We start from the raw sequence: 26,869 nt of genomic DNA on the forward strand, positions 1-26,869 counted from the left end.
ATAAATAAATAAACTTTTTTTTTTTTTTAATTTTTTTTTTTCCAACGTTTATTTATTTTTGGGACAGAGAGAGACAGAGCATGAACGGGGGAGGGGCAGAGAGAGAGGGAGACACAGAATCGGAAACAGGCTCCAGGCTCTGAGCCATCAGCCCAGAGCCTGACGCGGGGCTCGAACTCATGGGCCGCGAGATCGTGACCTGGCTGAAGTTGGACGCTTAACCGACTGCGCCACCCAGGCGCCCCAAACTTTTTTTTTTTTTTAAAAAGCTCACATCTAAACATTTTTATATACTTAAAATGGGTAATAAGTCATAGCACGTAGAAAGGCAGTTTACACACCAGCAGTGGATAAATCTGGACGACGTGGGAGATTGAATTAGGGGAGCAGAAAGCAGAAGGCATCCTTTGGTGCCATAAGTCACCTCACCTGGTCCCCGTGATGGGAACTACGTGTTTGCTAAGCAGGATGGCAGGAGTTAATAGCCTGAGGAGTGGAAAATGAAATATCCCGAATTCGATTTCTGAAGACCGAGCTGGTCTTGCGGAGGGAGCAACAGCTGTCGACTTCAACTTTTCCGAAGGAAAAAAATACAGCACGGTGCAGGCCGTCTCGGTGGTGCTGTTGCGAAGTGGAACTGCACCCATTCCTATCATGACAGGACAGATTTGCTGGTGGATTTTTGAGGAGCCTGTTAAACCCCGTGCCTCCGTTTCCCGAAAACTGTTCCGAGTGGCCCACTGAGTCGCCACTGGTGAAGGGTAGCAGGTCACAGTGGGAGACAGAGGGAGAAGTGGGCAGGCAGCAGCATTTAGCGTTTAATGGGTCTGAGGCTGGCGTGAAGCAGTGTGCCGAAATAATTCTGATTAGGCTCGGTCAGTCAAGCTGCATAATTAGACTCCTCTCTCCTCCATTCAGCCCCGGACCGTGAGGAGCACAATCGCAGTTTAAAGCCCCCTTTTAAGTAGTCCTCACACTCTTCTCCAAAATACAACCTTCTTTCAGATTTCTGCTTGCGCCTGTTTTTTTGTTTTTGTGTTTTGTTTTTTATATACCAGTGGGAATAACTAACTGGGAAAAGAAAAGGTTACGTTAGCATATTAATAGAGAGACACAGGCACATTCTCCTTTCCAGTGGGAATGTTTAAATTTTTAAGAGGCACTCCAAAGAAATGATTGGGGAATACCAAAAGGTGTAACAAATCTAAATCCTAGTCTCCAGCCTGGTTTCTGCTACCAGCAGTGGGTGCCGTATTGGTCGGTGAAGCATCTGGTTATCTTGTTCCTGATGAGTGGGTACCACCAGTAACGCATACAGAGCAGCAGGTAGGTAATTGGGAGGAAATAACTCTAGAGGCTTCCCTGCCTCTGCTTGCTCCGTCTTTTAAAAGAGCGAACAAACAAACAAACAAACAAACAAAAAACCGGAAAATTATTTCCTATTTTTAAAGCTTTCATGAACACAATTCAAAACTAATCAGGACATTTTAAGCAGAAGCAGATGTGCAGAGATAGGACCCCGTCAGGATTCTCTGATGTCTCTACTCGGTTGGGTTTTGAAGGTCACGTGGCCGTGGTTATTGTTGAACTCCTGACAATATGCTTTGAAGGAGATTGTGTTACATGTTGGTTCTGCTTTTGTGAGGAAAAGGCATTATTCCCACCAGGTCTTAAGAAGTGCTGAAAAGAGCTTCGAAGAAATATAGCCACCCATTGTTCACGCCAGTCATTGTAATAAGCGGGGAACAGATTTTTAGGTTTGTTCTTAGGAAGCGAGGACCTTTAACTGAAAATATGCTAAATGGACGTTTTCTAAACTTGCGTCGTAGCCAGCGAATGACTTATAAACCTACTTCTCTTGAAGTTTTTCCAAAGAACCTTAAAGCTTGAAAAATAAACACTAGAAATTCAAGCAAAAACAGGTTGGCTTAAAGATTTGCGGCAACCCCCACAATGAGGTCCTCTTATATATCTAGTACGCTTTAGAACATCTCGCACTACTTTCTTTGGGTCTTCTTAGCCTACAATATAACTCTGGCATATTTAGAACTGTAATGAAAATACCTGCTCACTATTTACTATTTGTCTGTACGTACTTATGTGTCAATAACACCTAGCTTACAAGAATAGTTGTAACCAACATTTAAAAGTTTTTCCAGCTTGGATAGGCAAAGTACTAATGATAATGGGTAGCAGAGAGGCCTGAAAGAGGAATACAATTGAGAAAGAAATAGGGGGAAAGAAACAAAAACAGCTGCAATATTTATTTTTGTAAGATCTCACAGTAAACTTAAAGCAAATAGAGTTTCGAGGCCGCCATAAAAGGAAAAAAGGCAGAAGTGACGGTTGTTGAGTCCGGCGGATGACAGGTTATACATGCGTGTGAAGTAGGTTCTGATGCTAAACTAAGCAAACCGGTCCGAAGCAATCACTGTGTCCTGTACAGAAAGAATATTTAAAACAGCAACCAGATAGGAAGTCAAAAATGTCATTTCAAGTTATACTAGGCTAAAAATAAAGAAGAAATTATATAACACCTTACATCTTCTCTCCCCATAGGTGGAAATACGGCAGTTACTTTCTTAAAACAGCATCGCCAGACCTAAGCTAGCGTGTATTTTGCTAAACAGTTGTGAGCAACTAAACAGATTTTTCTTGCTTCTAAGTGGATACGAGGAAATGTTTAACCCCCATTGTATTGCCACAAAGCCCGGCTGATCACCCTGGGAGGCCCCAGAGGTCTGAGCAGCTTTGAATTGGCTGTCGAGAGGACTTTTAACATTTTACTGCACATGGTCCGGCCACAGCGGATTTCGGTCACCAGTGTTTTACATGCAGAAATGTGCGTGATGGGCACTTTGTGTAAGATTTTCCTTTTGCTCCAGGTGCGAAACGGTAAGCAGTAGGAGAACTTGGTTCGAAAGGTAATGCCTGTGCTTGTTTCTGTGTGAAGGGAAGGGATGTGTGCTTCCTGGGACCCATTGATTTTTGATTCCCCTCCCAGGTATCGTGTTAATGATTTGTTTGAAACTGAAGCCAAGATTAGACTTGTATTCCAACCGTAAGGGCTTGTCCGAAGCTTTCTGTTGTCTGTTCATTGATTTGGTCTGATTTAGCGTGCTGATCTGGTTAGTGGAGTTTGTATCAAAAGTCAGTATCTTTCACGTAGCTTGTTAAACCCTTAGAAGAGGGACTCGGGTGGGGCGGTGCCCGGCAGATTTAGTTCAAGTATTTTCAGTAGCAAATGTGAACACAGTTTAAAGAAAAATAAAAGCTAGTGAGCTTATGTTTGTTGTAAGGGTATATAGCAGCAGGGTGTCTTGACATGTGATTTCAATATAATTTGTCATTCTGTATAGAGATGTTTGTTCTTAGGGGTCTCATGGGCCATTTTTATATTACCTGAAGACAATTTTCCAGCCAGGGCATACTCACCCTTAGCTACTGCACTCCTGTTTTGTTTTGTTTTGTTTTGTTTCATACTGTAATGCAGTGCTTCCTGCAATGCTCATTTCCAGTGTGGCGTAAGCTTTATCAATGTGCGTTTTTGATTTACAAGAAGATTCTATTTTCATTCTTTCTGCACTAGGTTGAAAGATTCCCCCAAGTTTTCTGTATTCATTCTGCATTCTGGAGAGTTTAGTGGTCAAGAGGATAAGGAAAGCTGGATTAGGGGCACTTTTTTTTTTTTTTTAATGCCAAATGCCATAATTGGATTTGTTAGCTTTAGCTCATGAAATATCTTCAAAGACCACCTGTGAGATTATATTCAATGTCACTCAGTTTCTTTGAACCTCATGAAATTAAACACCATGTGGTTATACTAATGCAGCAAAGTTTTGCATCCCTAAAAACACACCTCGGAATACCCATGGTCTGACTTTTATTACAGCTGGACCCAGAGCAAATGTACCGAAAGACATTCTTCTATTTTCCTAGGACAGTTTTCCCTGTGCTGCGAAAGAGCATAACCATCACCATCGAAATAACTTGTACGTTTATATGCAGTGCTTTTCAGTCTGCATGGTCTAGTTTGATCCTCTTAAGAATCTTCTGTGGAAAGGACAAGTCTTATTACCCCCTTTTGAAGAAGAGTCCGCTTCAGCAGTGTGACCCTCGCTCTCGAGCTAGGAACATGAGCTGGGGTCTGACGCAGGCGTTCGGACCAGTTGCTCTTTCCAAAACGCTGCATAGGCTCCGTGTACTTGCTGTTTGCTCTAATGATCAGGCTGTTTGAGCTAAGCCCTTTTACTAAGAAGGCTCTGGTAACAGCTGGTGTTAGGTAGATTAAAAGTAAAATCAAAGCCCTTGGCTGGAAGGGGGAGTAATCAAGAGAGCGAGAGGAAAGAGAGAAAAGATCCCAAATAACTGAATGATCCTTAAAAGAACTGTGGGATAGAGAACATGACTCATGGAGCTCACGCGTCCCTCCTTTCTGTCCCTCAAAACAAGTCTCCATCCCTTTTTTGCTTCTTTCCCTGTCCCTGGTTCCCTCTGAGAACTTCACCATGCTTGGTCACCACGGGCCACTGTTCGTTCCCCAATGGGACTGTAGGGCACCTTTCCCAGACTTGATATGTACATCTCATTTCCAGAAAATGAACTATCAACTCTGTAAATCTTCCCTTTCTATAACAAATGGCCCCATTCTCGCGCGTAACCTGCAGGAGAGAGAGAGAATAACATCGATTTCTGCTGCTGAGTCGCATTCACTGGTCATGACTGCTTTGTTTCTGTTCTGGATCTTCTGACTCTGTAAATAACTGTGATCTTGTAGCTGAACTCTCCTGCTTTGCCAGCTCACTTCTCTGGGACGTTCCTGACTGTTACTCTGGTTTTCAGGGTTTCTTTTATTTTTCTCAGGAAATCTCATTGTGGAGACTGTAGTCTATAATGATAGCTTGGCCATGAACCTCAAAGGAAAACTGAAATGCTTTTCAAGCCTTGGACCCAACCGAAATACTTGGTACCATATCTTTGGTGTAATGTTGTGAGGAGACACTCTCTTCTGCCTCCTTCAGGGTTCCGAGTGTCTCTCTTATGGGGAAGTATTTGTTAGCTACAGGTGTCTTTGGTACCAACATACTACTCAAGTCAGATCTGTTCATCCCGTTGGGTATGAGATCTTTGAGCACTCAAAAAGTAGAAAAGTTGGGGCGCCTGGGTGGCTCAGTCAGTTGAAGCATCCGACTTTGACGCAGGTCATGATCTCACGGTTCATGAGTTTGAGCCCCACACTGGGCTCGCCACTGTCAGCACAGAGCCTGCTTCAGATCCTCTTTCCCCGCCCTCCACCACTCCCCCACTCTCTCTCTCAAAAATAAACATTTAAGGGGCGCCTGGGTGGCGCAGTCGGTTGAGTGTCCGACTTCAGCCAGGTCACGATCTCGCGGTCCGGGAGTTCGAGCCCCGCGTCAGGCTCTGGGCTGATGGCTCGGAGCCTGGAGCCTGTTTCCGATTCTGTGTCTCCCTCTCTCTCTGCCCCTCCCCCGTTCATGCTCTGTCTCTCTCTGTCCCAAAAATAAATAAAAAACGTTGAAAAAGAACTTTAAAAAAAAAATAAACATTTAAAACAAAGGAGAAGAGTTACTAGCTGTATTATCTTTTTGTGTTAACTTTGCATACTTCATTCAACACATTGCATGTGTTTGTGTACAGATTTTTACAACATGTATGTGCTTACCTATTTTTAAGTGGCTATTTATTAGGCTTTTGTTTTTATTATTGAAGATGATAAAAAAAAAAACATTTCCCAGGACTCATAATTCACATCACCCAGACATCTCTGAGTGAGAAAAATATTCCAATGATCTAAAGATATGACTGGTACATACAGCTGTGAAATCATATGTAAATTTCTCCCCCTCAAGGTAAATGCTGTTATCAGTCTTGTGGATTTCTCCAGAACTACTTTCTATGCGTGTGCTAGCCAAAACTGATCTGTGACCATGACATCTCAAGTTAACCCTATAATCTGATCGCTCTGCGGAGTTCATTCATTTAAGGGATATGTTTACGGATGACCTCTGTGTGTTAGGCATTGGTCTAGGCACAGGGTGTATTGCATGAACAAAGCAGACAAGATCCCTGTCCTCATGAAGCATAGGTCCTAGTGCATTGGACAACAAATAAAATAAATTAGTAAAATATATAATATGTTGGGTGGTGATTAGTGCTTCAGGGGAAAACAAAGCAGGGAAAGGAGCTGGGAGTTGGGTGCATGTTGCCATTGGGAGAGGGCAGCCACAGAAGGTAGCTCCAGCCACCGAGAAAATGACATGTGAGTAACGCCCTGAAGGAGTGAGAGAGTGGGCAGTGCAAGTGTTTGGAGAAACTGGAGCCCCCTGCTGGACCTCAAGCTCAGGACTTTTTTTTTTTTTTTTTTTCCTAAATGGCAAGGGGTACGGCTGCCTGGGTGGCTCAGCTAAGCATCTCACTTCAGCTCAGGTCATGATCTCGTGCTCCGTGAGTTCGAGCCCCGCGTCAGGCTCTGTGCTGACAGCGCAGCCTGGAGCCTGGATTCTGTGTCTCCTCCTCTGTCTGCCCCACCCCCATGCTCAGTCTCTCTCTCTCTCTCTCTCTCTCTCTCTCAAAAATAAATAAACATTAAAAAATTAAAAAAAATAAATGGCCTAGCAAGAGGTATTTTTTCTATAAGTCACCCCAAATGAAGAAAAGAGAAATAACTTATTTAAAGTAGTGATCCATTAATAGAAGTCATATATCACTTCATTTGTAGATTAAAATATTGCATTCTTATTTATTCTGCAAACGAGACCCAGGTAAAAAAAGCGAGAGTCCTCCCACCTACCTGGAGAAGGTGCCGTGGTCCCAGAACGCCAGAGTCCAAGATCTCTCTGGTTACACGTGGCTCCTTTATCACTGCTCTGAAGTTGCCAGGAGCTTTTCTAGGCTGGTTGAAAAGATTAGTGTATCTCCCTTCTTTTCCCACAAGGGCCGTTTCCAGAATCTCCTCTTGGACAGTGGCTGTTGCTACCATGTTTCTAGAGACATGGACCTGTACTGGAATGCAGCCACCTCCTTGCTGTTTAGTGAAGTCAAGTCTGTTCTTATTTCTTGGCCATCAGTGCTCCGGGCTTAGGCTTGCCCGATATATGGTGTCTGATCGGAATGGTCTCAGCTAAAGATAAAAAAATAAAGTACAGGGGGCGACTGGGTGGCTCAACTGGTGAAGCGTCTGACTCTTGATTTCAGTTCAGGTCATGATCTCGAGGTTTGTGAGATGAAGTCCCAGGTCTGGCTTTGTGCAGACAGCATGGAGCCTGCTTGGGATTCTGTCTCTCCCTGTCTGTCTCTGCTCCCCACCCACTTGCATGCTCTCTCTCTCTCTCTCTCTCTCTCAAAATAAATAAACATTAAAAAAGAAAGTATGAGGGGCACCTGGGTGGTTGAGCGTCCAACTTTGGCTCAAGTCATGATCTCACTGTTTGTGAGTTCGAGCCCCGCGTTGGGCTCTGTGCTGACAGCTCGGAGCCTGGAGCCTGCTTCGGATTCTGTGTCTCCCTCTCTCTCTGCCCCCCCCCCCAACCTGTCTCTCTCTCTCAAAAATAAATAAACATCAAAAATTTTTTTGAAGAAATATTAAATTTTACACACACACCAGAGTTAGAGGACGGTTAGCATTTCTTCGCTTTATACGGACATAAGAGCATATGAAAACGGGATAATAATTTACTTCAAAAATGTGTGCACTCCTGGCGGGACTTCACTGACTAAAAATGGAAGCAGGTTTGTAGAGGTTACTGAAAACGGAAGCCCTCACCTCCTCCCAGACTTTTGTACCCAACGCCGCTTCCAAGGGAGGCTTTCTCCCCGCAGTCATCAGTTCTGTGTTGCACTGCCCTTGATGAGTGGCAGGTGTCTTTACTGAGAACTTCAGTGGAACACATCTGGTCATTTGTGCTTTGGGAGAGTAGTGTTAAAAAGAAGACAACAGACCCAAACTAGAGTCACTTATGCTATGTCTCTTGTCACCAAACCAGGACTGACTGACAGTTTTGACCATCAGACATGGAATCTTGAACCAGTCAATCAGGAATCGCCTAGTGAGGAAATCCGCCTGATAGACACCTCCCATCTCCTAAAGGAAAACGACCTTGTACTAACCAAACAGCTTTCCTGCCTCCTATGACTTCCTTGTTGCAGCCTCTCATTTCCTGCGGCTCCTTGGAGCTCCGTTCTACTGCTGGATTGGGTGCTGCTTGATTCTCATAGATTTTTCCTCAAATAAATTCTTTAAAAATTTTTCAGCATGCCTCAGCTTATCCTGTGACAGTAGTGTCCTTGCTGATTTGACCTCATCCAAATGTGGATTCTTTGAGCCTTTCAAAAGGTGGTGTGATGGGAGAGAAAGTCTTAGTATTCACAGGGAGGGGGTGCAAGGGAAGGCTTCTACGGAAAAATATTCTTAGGGAGTGAAGGAATTCAAATAAAGTACGGCGAGATGAAGAAGAAGGTTGTGATTCATAACTGAAAGTGGTGAAACTCTACCCAGGTGCTACCCCGGGATCAAGCCCCTGATGTCTGCCTGAACTACTGCAGTTGTCTTTTATGTGGCCTTCCTGTCTCAACTTTGTTCCCCTTCAGCCTATTCTCAGCCGGATCCAGCCTTTCAAATGGAAGTCAGATCATGTTACTTTTCAGCTCAGAACCTCTCAAGGGTGAAAGTCGGATGCCTTGCACCCATGTTCCGGGTCCAAATTGTCTGCTACCCCCATTCCTTCTCTGCTCTCCCTTCTCCAGCTCTTCTCTCTTCCTTCACCACCCTGACCTCCTTGCTGTTCTCAAACACAGAATCTCCTACCTCAGGGCCTTTGCACTTGCCTGGAACCCTCACCTTGCCTGCAAAGCCCTTCCCCAATGGTTCTCACAGTCACATCCTTCAAGTCTTCCCTGACGTCATGCCTTCTCAAGGAGGTTTTTCTCTGACCATCATGTTTAAGATTACAGCCCTCTCCATCTCTGCACTTTCCTGCTTTCACCACACTTCCTCTTTTCCTTCCAACATATTACATTTGTTTACCTATTTATTTTGCTTACTATCTGTCTTCACCCCTAAAACATAAGCTACATGAGAGCAGGAATTTCTGCCTTTTTAAAAAAAAATTTTTTTTAACGTTTATTTATTTTTGAGACAGAGACAGAACATGAACGGGGGAGGGTCAGAGAGAGGGAGACACAGAATCTGAAACAGGCTCCAGGCTCTGAGCGGTCAGCACAGAGCCCGACGCAGGGCTCGAACTCACTGACCGCAAGATCACGACCTGAGCCGAAGTCGGCGCTTAACCGACTGAGCCACCCAGGCGCCCCTAATTCAATATTTCTTTCTTTTTCTTTTTTTTTCTTTTTTTTTTTTTTTAGCGTTTATTTACTTTTGAGACAGAGAGAGACAGAGCATGAACGGGGGAGGGTCAGAGAGAAGGAGACACAGAATCTGAAACAGGCTCCAGGCTCTGAGCTGTCAGCACAGAGCCCGACGCGGGGCTTGAACTCACTGACTGCGAGATCATGACCTGAGCTCAAGTCGGCCGCTTAACCGACTGAGCCACCCAGGCGCCCCAGAATTTCTGCCTTTTTAAATTCACTGCTCCTTCTGGCACCAACAGCACCTGGCTGGCGCATACATACGAGGTGCTCAGTAACTATTTGTCAAGTAAATGAATGAACCATGGAAATTTAGCTGGGGAAAGAGAACTTACTTCCTCTGAAAGTAGTGAACGTCTGGAGATCACACCATTTAAAAAAATTTTTTTTTAATGTTTATTTATTTCTGAGACAGAGACAGAGTGTGAGTGGGGGAGGGGCAGAAAGAGAATGAGACACAGAATCGGAAGCAGGCTCCAGGCTCTGAGCTGTCACCCCAGAGCCCGACACGGGGTTCGAACTCACAGACCACGAGATCATGACCTGAGCCGAAGTCGGACGCTCAACCGACTGAGCCACCCAGGCGCCCCTGGAGATCACACAATTTTTTAAAAAACCTTAAAATGAAAAAAGTTTGTTGTCCGCACGGCTCATGCCTCCTGACAGGCTTGTTTTCTGGGTGTGCCAGATAGTGGATTGAGAAAGAAAGGCCTTGGATACCTCCAATGTCATGCTTTAATGCAAATGGTGCTGGGAACAGCAATGAGAAATAATGAAAGAAAAAAAAAAGGGTAGGGGGAGGTAGAAATTGAAAATGGTTTGCTTCCAAAGTAATGATTTTCAAAGCAAAGGAATTGAATAGGAAAGAAATTAACAAAAACTCTGTCTCTGAAAATGCAAACTTCATTTACATTTTGATCTGTGCGATTTTTCAAGCTCAGTGATCCAAGGTCAGAGGGCACTTGTATTAGCATAGACCTTGCTTTGTTAATTCACCTCTGACTAAACCTCTCAATTCCTTTTTATGATGGTGGCGTTCCAATGACAATAAAACCAAGCTCTCATAACACCAGAAACATTTATACAGCACTTAGACAATTCCTAAATGAATTGTCCCCAGAGACCTTAAGAGATAGGTCAGGATTATTAACCCCATTTTGTACACAGAGAGGAAGTAATTTGCCTAATGTCACCTGGTAAGCTATTGAATTCATAACTTGATTGCTTTATTTGGAAATAATGGCTCATTTAATACAGGTCATGTTGCATTAAAGATGACCTCTTTTTAAATGGGCAGCTTCATATTTGAACTTAACTTTAGTTAGTGACCTGGAACTAATAGTATTCCAGATTTCCATAAGACCAGCGTTTCAAATTCTCGAGTTGGGAGACTGATCTAGAGAACAGAGAGATCTGAGACTCCCAAAGCCATTTTGGGATTGACCAGGACTGGGCCACTCTGCTCAGATACTACTATGGAGAAATCTACTACGGTAGGCTTAGCATTTAAATCCCGTTTGAATTTCTTTGCTTTTTGCCGTTTTGTGTGTGTGTGTGTGTGTGTGTGTGTGTGTGTGTGTGTGTGTGTGTGTTTTACACTCATCACATTCCTTTTGGTTCAAAAAATCAGTACAAGTAAAATTGAAAATCAGTGCTTCCATGGACGACTAAGAAATGGAGATAAAACCTTATTAGGATGTCCCGGGTGCCAGTCAGTAAATATTGTGGGAACCACGGGATGAACACCACTGACGCTACATCAGAGTTGTGTTTGGAACCCATTTTATTCTGATTCAGTTGTGGCTCATTCCTTTTTCCTTCCAGAGCAGTATGATGAGAAGACCTCAGATTTCGTTCAATGACCATGGCAGCTACTTAGGACGTGTGGAGGGGAAATAAAGAGCCCCACTCACCAGTGGGGGCTACTTGTGAGTTCGTGTCTCTATCAAGAAGAGACTAAAAAGCCAGAGCATCTAAAGAGAATTTTGAATAAGGAATAACTTGCCAACTTTGAAAGCTCATAGTGAAAAAAATAAAAAAAGAAGAAGAAATGTCTAGTCTTTATCCAAATGTTTGAAAGTTTTTCAGACGTCTTATCATTTCATCTTTGTAGTGAGACTTGTTTAGCACCAACAGTAAAAATGCAAATGATGCTTCTAATTTTTCAAAAAGAGATTGTCCCCTTCTTTTTATGGTAAATGTATTCATTCTTTTTTTACTTTGGCTAAATCTGACTTATTGCATTTTTATCCCTTTCTCTGCAATCTGACATATTATTTGTGGCATCTGCTAGGAATATGAACTACAGTTTTGAAACAAATGCCGTTTCACTGGGCATTTAAAAAAACACCATTTTAAAAATCAGAAAGATGCTGCATGGGAAATCTAGGAATGCGTTTGTACCCAAGTATATTAAATTTGTTTAGGCCAAAGTGTAAATTGATAGAACAATAATAGGTTTTAAACCGAGTCAGATTAAACTTTAAAATGAAGATCTTTGTAAGGCTAAATCTCAAAACGCGATGATGTTGGAGGCCTCTGCAAATAAACCGTGGTTCCCAGGCCCTATAAAACCGAGGGGGCTTTGGTTGTTTATGATAAAACGTACCCGAAGCTGCCTTGAGAGCCTTCTTGCTAGCTACATTACATTCTTAAGGTAATTTAAGCAGAACCACGAATTGACAGATCTGAATTGTATAAATGACAATTTGGTGAAAAGGTGAATTGTGTAGATTATATGGGTCAAGTCTATACAACTTTTCTGAACTTTGAGAGAGTCTAGAAAGTACTTTGTTGTTCTGAGGTCAGATGAACTCACTGTACAGTTAAAAGCGTGATGTTTCCTACTCCCTGTTTTTATCCGGAATTTGAAATGCAGAAATGTCTGTCACCTACTTCTTGAATGTTTAATCTGCGTAAATTAAAATAGCCTGTGGCTAATTTGATTATATGTAAAAGGTGCCCTTGTTATTACTTTACGTATCTGCCCTTAGCACGCGCAGTATTGTGCAGATCTGAGTTTTGTTCCCCATTCAACAGAATATATTAGCATCGATAACCATATTTTAATTTTTTTTTCAACGTTTTTTATTTATTTTTGGGACAGAGCGAGACAGAGCATGAACGGGGGAGGGGCAGAGAGAGAGGGAGACACAGAATCGGAAACAGGCTCCAGGCACTGAGCCATCAGCCCAGAGCCCGACGCGGGGCTCGAACCCACAGACTGTGAAATCGTGACCTGGCTGAAGTCGGACGCTTAACCGACTGCGCCACCCAGGCGCCCCTCGATAACCATATTTTAAAGGAAGAAATGAGATGTATTTGATTCTTTGTTCAAGTTCTTAAATATTAATTGAATTTGTACAGCATTTGGTTAAATGTCCTGTTGTCACCTTATTGGTTAATGAAAGATGCCTACGCAATCATATTTTGCAAAGTCTAATATACTTCATTTCTTTGATCGAATTGTTTAACTCCCCCCCCCCCCAAAGTATCCACTTTAAACAGTGTTGATCAAGTGTGGGCAACTTAATTTACTAACCTTGCAAATTCTGGTGACTGTTTTAATCATATTCAACTTCATTAGTAGGTTTTATAATAGAACCTTAAGAGACTATGTTTTGATTAGCACTAAAAAATTAAAACTTGGCGTGCTGTTTAGAATTCCTTATCTGATCATGATAATTCTTTGAAATGTTAAATACTGTCTTTCATCTGAGAGCTTCAAAGGGTTACACCTATTTTCATAACTGTATAGGACTTTACTTATAGTCCTTTGCCCTCATTTTTTGTTGGTCGTTTTTAAATTGTGAGAGCAGCCGAGGAAGTATCATTTTTGATCAGATCATTCCTCTCCCACCCCCAGCCTCATTACAGTACATCGATGGCTCCCCATTGCTCTTAAGACAGAAACGGAAAGATCCACGGGGCTCTGCGTGGCCCCTGGGCCTCCGCCTGCTTTTCTAGCCTCGATGTGGCCACTCTCCACTTCCTTCCGCTCTTCCCTGGTGCCACACTGTCCCTGCCCAACCCCGTCCGTCAGATCTCAACTCAGACATCAGTCCCTTCACAAAGACCTTGACTGAGCCAGTTCCCATCACCACACAACACACTCTAGGAGTCCATACATACATCTCTGCTTTGATGACTTTCCAAGGTGGATATTTTAGATTCATATATGTCTCCTGTGGCCAGCTAGAAGCTTCACGAGGCCGAAGAAGGGTCTGGTTTGCTGATGTTTTCATTGCTGGTTTTTCACCGTTGTATTTCTGGTGCCCAAGCATAGAGCTTGGCAAGCGACAGACATTTAATAAATATTTGCCGAGTGTATGAGGGGATGGATAAGTAAATGCTGTCTGAGGACAGGACTCGTTTCTATTCCGTTCACTGCTAGGTCTTAGTGCCTAGAACAGTGCCTGCCTAGGCCACAATAATTCTCCTTAAACATCAGTTGAATACATTCATGGTTTCCTAACTTCTCAAGGAGATAGAAAGTACGGGAGAGTGTAGGGTTAGGTTCATTTTTTTTCCTGCAAATACCCTATCATATTCATTAACTTACTGAGTTGGAAGGAAGCCTATACCCATGATATTTTTTTTTTAATTGGGGCAAAGCATATATAACATAAAACTTACTATTTTAACCATTTTGAAGCATACAATGGTATTAGGTGCCTTCGAGTCATGTGATCATCACTCACCCATCTCCAGGACTTTTTCATCATTCCTGACTGAAGCTATTCATAAAACAATAACTCCCCACGTAGCCATGTGGTTTTACAAAGTTTTATTTGTTTGCCTTAGAATCTTTTCTTCCAGCGCATTACGTAGAAGTTCGAGGCGCAAAATAGGTGAACATAACTGCTTTTGCTTCTTGAATAGGGTTGGATTCCTCCCCTTCCTCCGTTTCATTCTGTATCGTGTTGGTGGTAACATTATCTGGAGACTGTTCTGGGACGGGGATGCCCAGGGGAGGTGAGTGTGCTACCTGGGGCCACAGACGTCCATCTGCACAGCCGTGGATGAGGTCTCATCTCCCCCAGTTCAAACCCGGAGGGTATCTTTGTTTCCTCCTTCTCTGTTTCACTACCTCCTCTGCAGACACACATACGTGTGCGTGAGCGTGCGTGCGCGCGCGCGCACACACACACACACACACACACACGGGTATACATTCACAGTCACCGTCCTGAGACCGTGAGCTGCTTAAAGATTGGGATCATGGCGAACTTGTCTAGATTCCTAAAGCTCTGTAATGCTTGTTGACAGCATGTTTTCCACCCCGTGGATAAAAAACTTACCCAGTTTGACTTTCCGCTAGGAAGGAAGTCTGACAGCCTCACAACGTGGTGCATTTCGTGGTTTAACCATCAGAGACCTTCTTCACCACGTTGCTGAGAGTGTGGCCCAAGACCACCTGCATCAGAAACCCCGGGCTGCCTGTTAGAAAAGTGGATTTCCAGGCCCCGCCTACACCTACTGAATCAGATGCTCTCAAAAACTATTTTCAACCTTCCCCGTGTTGTGGGTAGTGTGTTATTTTATGTGCCATCAAGTAAATGCTCTGTATTTGTTTGGTTTGTATTTAGTGAAGTTTTTTCAACTATCTGCTCCGTAAAATTTTCAGGACCTTCATTTATTCAATGACAGTTTAATTAGCCTCCTTTAAGCTTTTTCTTTCTGGAGCAAAATAAGCACTGTTACTTTAATTGTCTCTAGTAGAACTTATTTTAAAACTAAATCTTTTCCCCTTAGATTATACACACGGGAAAAGGACCAATGAGGGATAGATTTAATCTAAGGTTTCTGGGGTGCCTGGGTGGCTCAGTTGGTTAAACATTCGACTCTCTTTTCTTTTCTTTTTTTTTAATGTTTATTTATTTTTGAGAGAGAGAGAGAGAGAGAGAGAGAGAGAGCGAGCAGAGGAGGGGCAGAGAGAGAGGGAGACACAAAATCTGAAGCAGAGCACAACACAGGGCTCAAACCCATGAACTGTGAGATCATGACCTGAGCTGAAGTGGGATGCTTAACCGCCTGAGCCACCCAAGCGCCCCATCATGCCACTCTTGATTTCGGGTCAGGTCATGATCTCACGGCTCATGGGTTCAAGCCCCGCGTCAGACTCTGTACCGAGAGTGCAGAGCCTGATTGGAATCCTCTCTCTCTACCTCTCTCTCTGGCTCTCCTCTGCTCATACTCTCTCTATGTCTCAAAAAATAAACAAATAAACTTAAACAAAACTTTAAGGTTTCTGTTATATTCACGACACACTGACTCGATTAGATAGGGCAAAGCTAACTGTTGTAACAAACCCCCACATTGTAGAAACTTCACTGGGTTAGAATTCCCTTCCCTTTCTGGGACCAGTCCAGTGCTGGTAATGTAAGACCATTTGTGTGGATAGAAGGGTCTCTACTTGTCCCTCTTCAGGGACCTGTGTTGACACAGGCCATGCCATGTGACTTCCAAAGTCACACTGGGCTTTGACATCCAGCCAGCAGTAGAGAGATGATTTATGGGAAAGACACTTGCTTCTTGAACATGTGGGCGAGGAATTGATACATATTGGCTCCCTTACATCTCACTGTCTCTCCTAGAGACAAGGGGAGCTGGAAAGGTAGAGCCTGGACGGGGGCCTCTTCCCTATGGCCACTCTGCATGGCAAAGGGGGGCATGGCTCTTTGGTAGAAGGCTAGCCGCTGCACACTGGAATTCGAGGTTTCTATTTATAGTAGTTGCTCCTGTTAAACCATGAAATGTGCCATGCATGTAGGATAAAATACTGCAACAGTGTACGTGACAGCATGATTGCCAGTGCCCTGACTGACAGCAAGATGGCATATATCCAGCATGCCAGACATGATTGTAATTTGCTCACTCGCAGATGTTTCGCACCGGTCTACAAGGTAGCGAATGGTGATGTTACTTGAAACAATGTTAAGCTTCTGGGGGTGGGGGGGGGGCGGTCAGTCTTCCATCTGTATAATGTGATTGATCAAGGGATGAGTGGTTTCACTTCTCTGAAAGGTAGAGCATGACACACCGGTTTACCTCCAAGTTCCTGATCACAGTGGATCCCTGCCCTGCCCCCACCTTGACGTTTAAGAGATCACGGAGGCGGCCCCAAGTTCCAACAGGTTTACTAGTCTTGCAAGAGTAAACTGCACTTGATGCTAAACTTGGGTCTGGAAGGTAGGACCCTGTATCCTTGGAACCCCAGCCACCGAGGCTGCTCTCTGGTGCCATCTGGTTGAACCCGCTTCATTCCAGATCATACTCTCTGCTGTTTGGAATGTATTTTGTTTCAGAGGCTGCTGAAGTGCAGAGAACTGGGTTTCAAGATGATTTGGGCTTTTCGCCCCTGCCAAACTGAATTAGGCTGCTGGATGGCAGGCATACCCAGGGAAACCAAAGATAAATGCCAGTTTTAATAGGGTTGTTTGTTTATCCTTTTCTCTCCAGTTAATAAGTATGAATGGACCCCAAATTCAGTCCAAGGATCATGTCAAAGGCAGGAAGTTGAGAGAAAAAGAAGAGCTGGTGGGGGGAGTTAGTCCATGATTTTGATACTACTGAAGTTTTGTGAAGACCAAATGTTAAAAATAAGTTTGTGAATCATCATCATTTCATAATGGTAAAAGCGCAAAACACTTTTGCATGCTCCATAAACACGTAACAGTGCAGGTGGATAAATACGTTGTTACATGTAAGGTTGTCAAATTGAATGTTCTAAAAAGTATTGCTCTGCCATATTGATTTCTTAAGAGTGTAAACAGGAAATAAAATCATCACAGTGGAAAACAGAATTGGCTTGAGGGTCAAATGCCTGGCATTTTAATGCAATCTGCCTTTTGCTGTATCATCCATTAAAGCCAGTTGTTAGAAATCTACGTTGCAGAAACCAAAGAGTAATATTAGCATTTTTAATGTCCTCACAGTTATGCCAGAGTCTAAATCAAATGAGATTTTGACTGTTTTTGCTTGCTGTTACTTTTTACCCCGTAGCATTTGCAATAACAGGTTTTCAGCTGCGTGTGCAATGTTATAGGTTCTCATTTTAAACCAAAACAAACAAAAACAAAAACAAAATTCCTGCAAAACATCCATGCTGATCAATAGTTCTATTTCCTTTGGAGCCATCAGGAAATGCATTATTTTTCCATGAGTGGCCAAGGCAAATGTGCACTTTCTTGAATTATTGAATGTTTTAATGTTATACTTATGCACCATTGAATTCCTTTTATTGTAATTGATTTACTGTGTGTACCGTGTCCTTTGGGTTTCTGTATTTTTTACCTAGATATTATTTATCTTTTCTGAAGGCCACTTTTAAATTACATCAGATCTCATCTTGACCTTTTGACTTAGGACTGGTTTTATTTAATAGGATAAGTTGATTGTATTTTGGTTAAAGGAAATTGAGTTGTTACTTTGTTATTGGAAAAATAATCCTTTAGCAATGATGTATTACCCCATTCTGTCAACCTAGATGTGTTTCAGAGTGATGAAAGCCCATTGATGCAGTTGTCAAAGCAAGAGTAATGAATGTACCAAAAATTCATTCCCTAGAAATGTTTGGCATAATTGCTGACATGGTAATACAATTAATATGTAGTCTTTTGGTGGTCTTTGCAGAGGCTCGGGGGTTTCAGTCGTCACAAGGAGGTTAAAAATGAGGCCACGTGCTATCAATGCACATATATATCAATACACATAAGCAAAGACGAAATAGTTTTCCCCACACAACGTCTGTGGGAAACCACACCCACAGACGTGTGTGTTCTTTTCAGGACACTTTGCCCTGAATTGAATTATACTAAAAGCAATTCAAGTTTATCAAAAGCACCCCATTCCTTGGACTTCTCTTTAAAACCTGTGTTCAAAAATGTCTTCTTCTACACCATACCCAGTGGTATTTTCAGACCTGCCCCTTTTGTGAAACATTGCTAATAAAGGGCATTCTTGGCAGGGGGTCATTGGAATGATAGTGCAGTAGATGTCGCTGCCCATTGGAGACTGCAGGCCATGGGAGACACTGGCACTGTCTGTAGTGTGGGGGCTTCCTGCTGACTCCATGTAAATGGAGTCCCCCATTTACATGCCCCCCATTTACATGCCATTTACATGAGACCTTCCTGCAGGTCTCAACCCTGTGGCCCTCCCTCCTGCCTCCCCAACCCTATGATTCTTGGCTCCCTCAGTGTTTCCCATCAACCTGACCGCCCTTTCCAACAGCTTCTTCTGCTTTCCTCCCCATAAATCTCAGGAGCACCCCGTCTCCAGGTTCATCCTGGCCTCTCTCAAAAGCTTTGCGGGGAGGTAAAAGCAGTACAAGTTTTGGATTGACTCAGAAGTGGATGTATTACTTGGGAGTCATGGGAGTAGGGTCATTTACTCACCCTCTCTGTGCTTCAGTTCGTGCCTCTGTGTCAAGGTGATGATGACACTTACAGAATTGGTGCATCACCGGCAGTCTATACACAGGGCCTGGGACACAGTAGTAGCCCATAAAATGTGAGGTCTCTTTCTCTTCCAGGTAAAATTTGGGCAAGATTAATTCTATTGACATGTGTCTTTCATAGGTCCACTTCCCAGTAGTTAGCTGTAGCCTGAAGTCATCTGTGATAGAGATCTTCAGCAGTAGCTCCACAGCAACGTGTGTAGATGCTTCAAATGCAAGGAGTGGAACCAAGTAGTTGGGGCGACGATTCCCCTAAGAGACTTGGTTCGGCGAACTAAAGCACCCTTTGAGTTTTTGTTGACTTTGCCATACGCAAAAATTCGTGTTAGAAGAGACTTGAAGAAGGAAGGAAGGAGCTACCCTTCTGAGTTGCAAATTCGCCTTACCCTGATTGTTTGGGGGTGAAAGATGGTGATACGTTTTGGCCAGCAACCCAGGAATGCGTACGTTTGTGGTTCCCAAAGGAGATACTTGCAGTGGAGACATTGACAAAACAAGACAAATAATGACGTTTATTGGCTGAGGCTTTGGTCTTGAGTCCCAGGGCAGAACTCCATTACATTGGTCTAGAAGAGGTGACAGACTCCTTTCCCCTGAGTGAAGTTGGCTTGAAATGACCTGGCAGCAAAGTACTCCCTTAGGTCTGATTCCCTAAGGCCCAAACCGAGGTCAGACATTAACCCAAGGTCCACATCCCTCAGTGGGAGGGGTTTCCCTCATGTCCACTATGGTGCTGGGCAGAGCCAGAAGCAGACCCAGACTGCCCTGGGGGAGAGAAATGGTGGAAAGATGGAGAGACAGCGAGGCGAAGGGGGAGGAAGGGCTACATGCTAACCTGATAAAGCTTTACCTGTAAAGGTGCACTTACTTATGTGTTCTACTTTTATCCTTGTTTATATTATTTTGTATTCTTATATCCTCACATATCCTCGTATATATATTTTTTTATCCTCTTTTATCCAGTGCATTGACAGAATATATTACATGTTCCATATGTTTGTTGGATTGACTTGTTACTGTAGACATAACTTCAGATTCTTGCAAACTCCTTCTTACACACCTCAAAAGAGGTTTTTAAATGTGGGAACGAGGGGCACCTGGGTGGCTAAGTCAGTAGAGCGTCCCACTCTTGATCTCAGCTTGGGTCTTGATCTTAGGGTCATGAGTTGGAGCCCCATGCTGGGCTCTGTGCTGGACGTACAGCCTACTTAAAAAAGAAAAAGGTGGGAACTAAATAGAAGTGAAGAAATCCTTGATTACTCTAAAATTGTTTTGTTTTGTTTTGTTTTTTTCTTTCCTAAAATTGGTTTTAATTCCAGGGAGGAATCATTTACCTCAACAACATTTAAAAAAGAATTTTTTTAATGTTTATTTATTTTTGAGAGAGAGAGAGAGAGAGGAAGAGACAGAGGCGGAGTGCAAGTGGGGGAGGGGCAGAGAGAGAAGGAGACACAGAATCCGAAGCAGGCTCCAGGCTCTGAGCTGTCAGCACAGAGCCCGATGCAGGGCTCAAACCCACAAACTGTGAGATCATGACCTGAACCAACGTCAGACGCTTAACCGACAGAGCCACCCAGGTGCCCCTCAACAACATTTTTTTTTGTCCTAATAAAATGCCATTGCATCAGATCCAATGAAAATCTATGAAGAGTGGTTTTACATGTCATTGAGGTAAAGGTCTTTGCAATTTTACACAGAAAATGTTGTATGGCGCACACGTAAACAGGAACGTCTGAGATGATTGCACATGTTTTTATCTTATTAATGGAATCTCTTTGCACTTCACAAGTTGCCTTCATATTTCAATGCAGTCGGGAGTTCCTGAATTGACACTTGTTTCTCCCCTCTGAAAGGTTTTTTTCAGAGGTCTGATAGTATGACTTCTGTTTCCAAAAATCCAAAGTCCAAAAAGCCACACATCCTCCCTTAGAAAGCCCTGGGTGTCACTGAATTGGTTGTCTAAGAAAATGAGCCCTAATGGGCTCAGCTGCGATTGTCTTCCCTGTCCGTGCTGTCCTTTTCTGGCTAGTTCTCAGCTGGAGTATCTGCAAAGGGAGCATTCAGGCTGAGGAGCACGGGGAGTTTGGAGCTGGTCGAGCTCTGGAGCCATCCATAGCTGAGTCTTTGTCACAGCCCCGATAGGGATCCTCCCCCTTGGCTGCCCCCACCATCCCTTTATGACCTTCATTGAGAACTTGCGGGGCCTTCCAAACAAAGTCAAAAGAATTCCTACACTCCTACGTGAAAAAAAATTTTTTTTGAAGTTTATTTGTTTATTTTGAGAGAGAGAGAGAGAGAAAGCCAAAGTGGGGGAGTCACAGAAAGAGAAGGGGAGAGAGAGAGAGAGAGAGAGAGAGAGAGAGAGAGAGAGAGAGAGAATCCCAAGCAGGCTCCACACTGTCAGTGCAGAGCCCAATGCAGGGTTTGAACTCCTGAAACATGAGATCATGACCTGAGCCGAGATCAAGGGTTGGCCACTTAATCGACTGAGCCACCCAGGCACCACCCCCTAAATGAAAAATTTTAAGAATAGCAACAATAATAAGGGAGCCGCAGCAAGGAAGTATTTTAGCCTCACTGTATAAGTGCATACAAAACAAAACAAAACAAAACAAAACAAAACTTTCCATTTTCTGAACTGGAAAGAGGGAACAAGCATGTCGCTTTCGGCTGGGTTGTGTTAAGGGGATGGCCACCAGAATTATTTTTAGTCACCTCTCTGCTGTCACTTTTGATTGAAACCAGCAGAGATGTGTTTTGGCAAATCTATTCATAATTTGTCTTTCCTTGCAGGGCTCCCCCGGTAATTGTGTTTCCCATCAGGGAGTCAGTTGGAGTTAATGTATTGACAATCTGCTGTGATTGACGATGACTGTCTTGTTAACATTTCCCCCACTCTTCGACCCACAGGGCTACCCTAAGAAGACATTTGGTTTAAAGAATTAAAAGAACAACTTCAGACAGGAAGACCTTCTTCAAAGGTAAGGGTTTGTCTTCTGAAAAGGTTTAAGTTAGTATAAAGGGAGTTATACCATAAAATGATCTGATTATGTAATATTGCCATAATTAATACTCTTCAATCCGAAGCGTATGATGAAAGGTGGTAGGTAGGAATATAGATGCGAAAACATGAGTCATACTGCTTATCCAAGAGGATGGATGAAATATACGGGGGAGAAAACCAGCCCTTCGTGTCCTTCCATAGTAATGAGAGTTTTGTTTTACTAAATCATGCATCATAAAGTTTAGCAAATAGACACCAGAGTGAACACATTGCTAGTAAGCAATATGTTTCTGAAGGAATTAAAGATTTAAAAGGCTAAGGAATCATTTACAAGAAAAGAGTTTTCGTTTTGATTCAATCATGTATCAGAAAACTCTCCTGAGAATATACTTATCCGCACATGAATTTTTTGTTGTCTCACAATGAAGTCCATATAATACAAAAGTCTGTTTGGAAACTTTGAATATTACTTTGATATGTGCTTTCTGCTTTGTAAATCCATTTGCCACCCCCGCTGCCCACCACTTTCCCATTTTGATCGGAATTATCAGCTCTAGAACTGTCTCTTCCCGGCCTGTGATGCCTTCTGAAAAGCCATCTATTACAGTATTGAATTTGATGTAGGGTATCTTACTTGGAGATCTGGAACATAGTTCTGAGAACTCCGTCTCATAAGGAATTTATGAGAGCGTGATTGTTCAGACACTTAGTCCTCTGCCTCATAGGTTTCATTTAATAAATAAAGAGACTCTCACGGACTTTAATTATGAAAAGAAGATTGTCTGCAAGATTTTGAGGTAGGAAAATCTTGCAAGCATGTTGTCTCTTGTCCTTGAGAAATGCCTAAATTGATCCATTCAGATGCCGTTTTCTGTCGAACAGGAAATGACTCATGCCTCAGTTGAATTTGCTTCCATTGTGTTGTATTAAAACTGACTTCATATAACTAATTACTATGGTGTTTCAAAACACCGCCAGAAATCCCCAAATCAGTAGCCTGGAAACTAAGAACGATGCTTTGTAAATCAAGTAGTGTATATTTTGTTCGGCTTGAAGAGTTCTTGAAAAGTGAAAATTAGTAAAGACTAGCAAAAGTGCTGAGTTGGACACCTATGACCAATACCAAAAGAGCCTAGTTTTCTATCAATGGCTCTTTGAATAGAAACCTCCCTTCGTTAATGTAAAATGACTTACTTTATAAAGTTTTGATACCCCTATACACACGTCCTCCAACAAGTGTCTGTAAAATAACACCTACAAGGTAAAACAATGGAAAAGTAAGACCCTTCCATGCTGACAGGGACATGGAAGTCTGGATATGCCAAATCACAGTTGTTAGGAATTAGAAATCATTAGTAACGTCGTTAAGGAAAGTAGCCTACAAGAAATCGCTAGTGTCACTGGTAAATTACGGCAAGTTCTGTAGGTTATAAACTGTGCGTACCTAGGGGAGATAGAAAGACAGCAAGACCGGGAGCTTATTTGTAAATGGTGGTTTCTAGTAAAAGGGAAAATACATGAAGACCAGGCAAGCGAAGCGACCACTGAAAAGGAGTGTGTGGTGCCCTTGAGGGGGGCCGTGGTAGAGTTCCCTAAAGGGGGTTCTCCGACTTTCAAGGGCACTCTCATGTGGTTTCTAGGGAAGTTTTCCTGGCTGGATGCACTGTGTTCTCTTCATTCATTGTGTGAGGGCTATTTCACCTAAAGTCTTCGAGAGGAACAAGCGACAAGGTCGAATTCTACCTTTAGGGGTACCTTCTCATTGATCTTTTTGGCCAGTCTTCTGTTAAATGACTGAAGTGAACTTTTCGTGGTCAGGAGCCACAGAAAGATCTCATTTTATCTTTGTGAAGAATTTAATCCGGTCGAAACTAAATACGGAGTGTCTTCCCCATTTCTTCCCCTCGTCTCCCTGAAACAAAGGCGCCCTGAAACTTCCCCAAATTCTGAAGCACTCTTGTATTCAGAATGTCCCCCGGCTATTCAAGAATTCAGCCTCTGACATTGGAATAAGAAAGTTTTTTGTAGCTACTTGAGTGTTCAGTATTCTTTCCCACGTTCGCTGCTGTGCCGTGGTATCCGTGAGATGTGAATGACCACCACTGTGGTTTGTGAACCCACACTTCCACACCCACATCCTTCTTTCCGGAAAGTGCTACCCTTACTGATTGGTATCCAGTCATGTAGAAAAACCGTGTTCACCTCCATCATTAACACTGATGTGTAAATTCTCGCCAAGGAAAAGAATACTCTCCATTTCCTCTGCCTGGTTTGAAAACCTTGGGCTAAGATGCAGGACAACTTGGGGCGCCTGGGTGGCTCAGTCGTTCGTGTCCAGCTTCAGCTCAGGTCATGATCTCAACGGTTCATGAGTTCGAGACCCGCGTCAGGCTGTGTGTGGACAGCTCAGAGCCTGGAACCTGCTTGGGATTCTGTGTCTCCATCTTTTTGCCCCTCCCCTGCTCACGCTCTGCCTCTCTCTCTCTCTCTCTCTCTCTCTCTCTCTCAGAAATAAATAAATAAATAAAAATTTTAACGCAGGACAGCCAATGATGGAGTTCTAACAAGCGAAGCAGAGCAAAGAGGGGGAAATGCCCCCAAAATCACTGTGTAGAACTGCTTTTCCGTGCTGGCATTTGTGTTAGTGTGGTCCTGGTTGTAACTATCATAAGTCTGAAGAAGAATCGTGCCCTGTTCCACTTTAAGGCACGTTCCCATTTGGCGAGCTGTATAAAAAGGAAAATCTGACAGGCTATGGTAGTGATTAACGATTGGATTAGGTTGATGTTTCAAAAGCTGTTCTTCCCCTTGGCCTCACCGTACTAACTTCTACAAAATTATGTATATACATTAGGAGAAGGGTATTGATATTCTGAGTAGATAATAGTAGAACGGATCACAGTAAAAAGACTTTATCTTATAATTAAGTTGATTTGTGAATGTGCATCAATATTTTGTCACAAAGCACAAGGGGATCACTGTTTTTAATACTGTTTAACAATAAAGAGATCTATCAAAGGGTGCCTGGGCGGCTCAGTCGGTTAAGCGTCTGACACTTGATTTTGGCTCAGGTCATGATCTCACGGCTCCTGAGTCCGAGCCCCGCATCGGGTTCTGTGGTGATGGCACGGAGCCTGCTTGGGATTCTCTCTCTCTCTCCCTCTCTCTCTACCTGTCCCAGCTTGTGCACTCTGAATAAATAAGTAAGTAAGTAAGTAAGTAAATGAATAAATAAATAAATAACTGGAAAACAACAACAACAACAAAGAGATCTATCAAGGTTTGTCCTCCAGCATCACTGGAAAGCGCAGAAGTTTTGTCTCTTGTTAGTGGACACCAGGCAACTGTGAATGAAGCACATGAATGAAAAGCTCCCAGGGAAGCCTGGGGCTGACGAAAACCAAGCCAGGGATCTCAGCCTAAGCAAAGGATAGTCCCCTCTTTATGGTTTGACACCGGCTAGAGCTGACCAGGAATTTGGTCAGCTAGAAAACCAGAAGGATCTTCTCTTGCCCTTGCTGCCTTCCTCCCTCTTCACCCTGACATACGCTGAGGGCCAGGGCCAGGTGTCAGCGCGGTGCCCTCAGTTCTTGAGACCTTAGCACAAGGGGACAGACCCTGCCTTGTGATCGCGGCCACTTTGGGCATGGAATGTTGGCTCCGCACCGAAGTGCCACCTTCCTAGAAGCTGAGAGAGAGAACATTCCGTTTCTCCATCCCGGCATTCTCCGCACTTGCCATTACCATGCGGAGCCTGAGTAACTCCCTGTGACCTGTGGTCAGGGGAAAGCATATTACATCTCACCCGCAGAGTTTCTGTGGGGAGGCTGAATTCTAATACACGTCCCCATGTTTATCTCCCAGTTGTTATGGCATCTGTGATGGAGATGCCTTTATTGATTACGTTCCTTTTACCCCTTGCATCCTGATCTTCGTAATTCACAGGGGATGCAACCATTTGTCTCTGGAAACCCACCCTAGACCCCCTCCCACTACCCCGGCTGCTCAGTCTGATGGCCGCCTCCGAAGGCTCAGAAAGGTACCCGAGGAAGGACGCCTGGATTCTCTCGTGGAAGGTGGAGGGAGGGGGCGATCAGACAAGGGTGGGAGAGAGGTGAGAAAGGTCACATCGTGTTTGTGTGGCTGTGACAATCATGCCCGTTGTCAGTAGTGGGAACCCTGCAAATGTGCTGTGTTCTTCCCTTCTGCTTCTCTCTGTGGTCTGGTGGACAGAAAGATCTGCTTGGGATCTGGAAGGAGAAAATTGCCTGTGTCACTCCCATACAGGAAATGTGTAGCGACTTAGTGCTTATACACCAGAGGGTTGGTGCGGTGACCTTTGCAAATAGCTCTTTGCAGATACTTACTGGGTCAGATTTCTTCTCCCTGGTGCGCTTGTGGCTTAGTTTTAAATGTTTAAAACACTTCGTTTTAAATGTGTAGAGCTAGAGCAGGTGGTGAGGTGAGGCCAGATCAACGGGACTTTAACTTGGGCGTTCACTGAAACGACCAGAACCTAGAACCGTCCCACTAGGGCGGGGGTCATTGCCCTGTGACCCTTGTTCCCAGCAAACACAAGCTCTGCCGCAATAGCTCTGCCCCTGAGAGGAAGCCTGTTCAAAATGATAATTAGAAATGGTATTCCTCGGGGTGCCTGGGTGGCTCAGTTGGCTGAGTGTCTGACTTCGGCTCAGGTCATGATCTCGCAGTTCGTGGGTTTGAGCCCTGTGTCGGGCTCTGTGCTGACAATTCAGAGCCTGGAGTCTGCTTTGCATTCTGTGCTTGTCTCCCTCTCTCTCCCTGCCCCTTCCCTGCTCATACTCTGCCTCTCTCTCTCTCTCTCTCTCTCTCTCTCTCTCTCTCTCTCTCTCTTTCTCTCTCTCAAAAATAAACATTGCAAAAAGATTTTTTTAAATTAAAAAAAAAGGGCATCCCTCGTTCGTTCAGAATTATGATCTTTATGTCCAGCAACCTCATGACCAAAATTAATGTTTACTGAACATTCTGGACTACCACCAACC

General features: G+C 43.6%; 1 protein-coding gene across 31 annotated transcripts in view; it reads left to right on the top strand.

Moving 5' to 3' along the window:
• The window catches only part of NRCAM (neuronal cell adhesion molecule), a 287,175-nt gene that overhangs the window by 118,513 nt on the left and 141,793 nt on the right, over nucleotides 1–26,869 (top strand). For all 31 annotated transcript variants that reach the window (XR_006298454.1, XR_006298455.1, XM_043588587.1 and 28 more), the window contains exon 3: nucleotides 21,755–21,825. The gene's annotated coding sequence lies outside the window, so the exon portion shown is untranslated. The remainder of the gene's footprint in view (nucleotides 1–21,754; nucleotides 21,826–26,869) is intronic.

This window comes from Prionailurus bengalensis, chromosome A2, assembly GCF_016509475.1.
Source record: "Prionailurus bengalensis isolate Pbe53 chromosome A2, Fcat_Pben_1.1_paternal_pri, whole genome shotgun sequence".
NCBI lineage: Eukaryota > Metazoa > Chordata > Mammalia > Carnivora > Felidae > Prionailurus > Prionailurus bengalensis.